At 38.0% G+C, this 3,331-nt stretch overlaps 1 protein-coding gene across 2 annotated transcripts in view; it reads left to right on the plus strand.

The window, feature by feature from the left end:
- The window catches only part of LOC107657556 (serine/arginine repetitive matrix protein 2-like), a 55,573-nt gene that overhangs the window by 22,018 nt on the left and 30,224 nt on the right, over positions 1–3,331 (plus strand). The gene's annotated exons all lie outside the window — the stretch shown is intronic.

The following is a 3,331-nucleotide window of genomic DNA, read 5'->3' on the forward strand; positions in this document are numbered from 1 at the left end:
GGATCTAACAGCATCCAAAATGTTCTGGTGTTGCTAGAGGAAGGAGTACAGAGATAAGTGCCTGGTTCCCACAGTGGCATTCAGTGGTAGTAAAGCTCTTCTATAGGGATGTATGAGTGCTGAAGGTGTGAGGGAGTTGTACATTATCAACGCTGGCATGAATTCACACACCACTGTGTGATGTAATACAAAAACCTGAAACTGAAGATGCTACCCTATTCTCATTCCCGCATTTTTTTAACATGACAGTGAAGATATTCATTCTCCTGAGTGAAAAATCCTTCAGTGGACATGTATTTCACTCAATCTTAACACTCTTGAGCTGCTGTGAGAGATTCTGTAGAGACGAGCGGAGCAGCACTCCCCATTAAAGACCAGGGCATTTAAGGAGGTCGTCCTCCAGGAGTAAAACAGCACAGATAAGAAAATTTGTCATGAACTTGTACACTCAGTGCAAAGAAGTGTCAGAGCAGTGTACTTAGAGTTATGGAGGACATATTAAGTTCTAGAATATTACACTTGGTTGAATTAAATCTAGGTTGTACTCAATTCTATGAATTATATTAGTGATCATTAAGAAAATGCATCTTTTATATTTAATCAGAGGGGGTGTACTCATTTATACTGTGCACTGTATAGCAGGAGTGACCGCTTTCCTTTGAAACAGATATGGAAGGTCAGCATCTTTTCCATAAACTATTTCAGTCTATCTTGTTGCATGTCATAGACATTCATGATAAAGGTATTCAGAATGATGTAATGAGTAAATCTCACGAAATCTGTCCAGAGCATGTCCAGGTCATATTTCAATCTAAAATAAAAAATACAAAAACAAAAATACAAAATACATTTATTTTGCAAAAAAGAAGCATGGTATAGGATCATTAAGATTTGCGTTATGACAGTTAAGTGTATTTCCCCCTTCAGTTTTCATTTTGTTATACATTTTTCTTTATTTTGATGTGAAATGTGACCTAGACATGTTTTTATGAAATTAAGTCTAATACAAACTTAATTCACGCTAATTCAGTGGTTCCTCGTATGTTGTTGTCTTGTTTCTCAAACACATAAATGCTCTTCAGTATTTTCCAGCAAGGTCTGAAGAGTTTGGCAGCTCTCTGTGGTTTTGCGGCCTGCACGCTAATACACACCTAGACAGGAAATCTCTCTATGAGAGAGAAGTGTGCAACCAGCCCAACTCACATTTTTTTGCATGTTAGATATGGTACGTGGTTCCTGTTTGCTTTATGACTGATGAGGTCCGTTTAGTCTCTGCTGGAATAAGATTCAGTTTCAGAAATCATTTGGATAGCCGATGGCATTTGGTAGACGGCGGTAGCCGTTTGCTTTGAATTAGTTATGAGGACTAACTAAACTACAGTGAGAAGACATAATTCACAGCTAACCGCATTGGTGGTCATTCCAGCTGATGCTACAGTGCCTTGTGGATCAGGTATGTGATCTCTTTCTCTTGGCTTTCACTCATCTGGCCAAATGATCTCCACAGACTGCCGTGATCTATATAACAGGCCTGATTCTCTGTTAGGTGAGCCTTGTTAGACTCTTTATTGGAGTATGAATGACTAAATAAAAGAGTTGAACAGTGTGCATGAGATTTATGATGAAAATACCACATTTACTGGAACTCATAATACGTACATATCACTGACTAATAATTTATCGCAATTACGTACACAAAGATCAAATTAAGGTGTTTTTTACATTATTATTTACATAAGAAGATCGATGTCATTATGAAAATATAGGAAATTAGCTCTAATGGATTATTTCAGATTTCTAAAACAGCTGCACAATTCATCGAGTCATTCCATTAAGAATCATATAATTATGAAGAACAGTATATGTGTGTTGGCTCATGCACATGTTCATCAGTCTTATCTAGAGATGTTTAGGTTTTGTTGGACATTCTGACCAATTTATTCACTCTAATTCGTGCTGTGTGCTTAGCGGCTTTTTAAACTTAATGTTGGGGATAACGAAATCCATTGGGATGAGGTTTTGGGTGAAGAACTCCCCTGCTGATGGTTCTTCCATGCCACATGAAAGCTTATGACTTCATGCCCAAGTAGTGATGGAGAATGCTGTCTGTTTGCTTTTGTTCCAGAGGATGCACTGGGTTTACGTTGTCACACTTCATGCATCTGTCTGGCTGAATTTATGCTGCACTTTGAACTTTTTCCTGAATGCTTTTGCACCCAGTACAGCTGACCTTGAGATAGGCATCTAACGAAATGCAAAAGATGGCCGTATCGGTGATGTATGTCTGGCCATGGAGGATTTTACAATCACAATTTTTTTTTTTCCCTCATTTTCACATTTTTTTCATGTGCAACTGCCGCCATAGTGGTGCTGATCTTGGATTGGGGCCAGCAGAAGATAAACACATGCCTTCATGTACTTTATGAGTGTGTTTAAATCAAATCAGGCAATCAGTATTATCGAAGTGCTTTCCAACCCGTGTATGAATGCAAGGAATTTGAGAAAAGGCCACAAGCTTTTTCAGCTAACGTTCAGTTGGAATACTTGATGAATGATAGGCAGACTTGGTGAGGAAGGGAGTGTAGAGAGTAACAGTTGACTGCGTCACCCTGGCTGCTAGGCCAGAGGAAATGGAGGATTGTTCGTCTCCACTGGCTTGTGCTCTGTAACTGGGACACCATTGTGACAAGCACAGCCCAGCATTTAGCATTTAAACAATGGCAATCCTCACAGTGCTCTGTACTGGCCTGTGTTCACTTGCCTTGACGACCAGACTGTTGTGTTCAGTTTTGATATGGCTCTTCAGGCAGAACGTTACTGTTTTGTTTTAGATGTTCTGGTCATCTGAGGGCATGGCTGACTGAATGACTTCTGTGTTTGCAGGTTTAATCGTCCAGCAAATTGCTGTCAGGAAGTTGTGATTTTTGTTTCCTGTCTATATAGGACGTGCACTGCACCGTTAGATTGACAGCTCCTGTGGGTTTGCTGCAAGTCAATGTGATTTAGATTTGCACAGTCACACCTTTGAGGCAGGCAGAAAAATATTTGCAAGAAACACTTTGTAAGCACTTGTAGGTTGTCTTTGTACTTTACTGTTGGTTTGTACATTACCATATATAAAAAAATATGTAAAAAAATATATAAATAATATATATTAATATATAATAATAATATTATTTTTCAAATATATTTGTATTAATTATATATATATTGTTAAATGTGTGTGTATAATATATATATATATTTTTTTTTTTACACCTTGCTACGTGTACTGCGTTAGGCTAACCGAGACTTGTCATTTGCACTTATATATTGTTGCTCTTTTGTTAGT

Source organism: Sinocyclocheilus anshuiensis, unplaced genomic scaffold, assembly GCF_001515605.1.
Source record: "Sinocyclocheilus anshuiensis isolate Anshui unplaced genomic scaffold, SAMN03320099.WGS_v1.1 scaffold255, whole genome shotgun sequence".
Lineage (NCBI taxonomy): Eukaryota > Metazoa > Chordata > Actinopteri > Cypriniformes > Cyprinidae > Sinocyclocheilus > Sinocyclocheilus anshuiensis.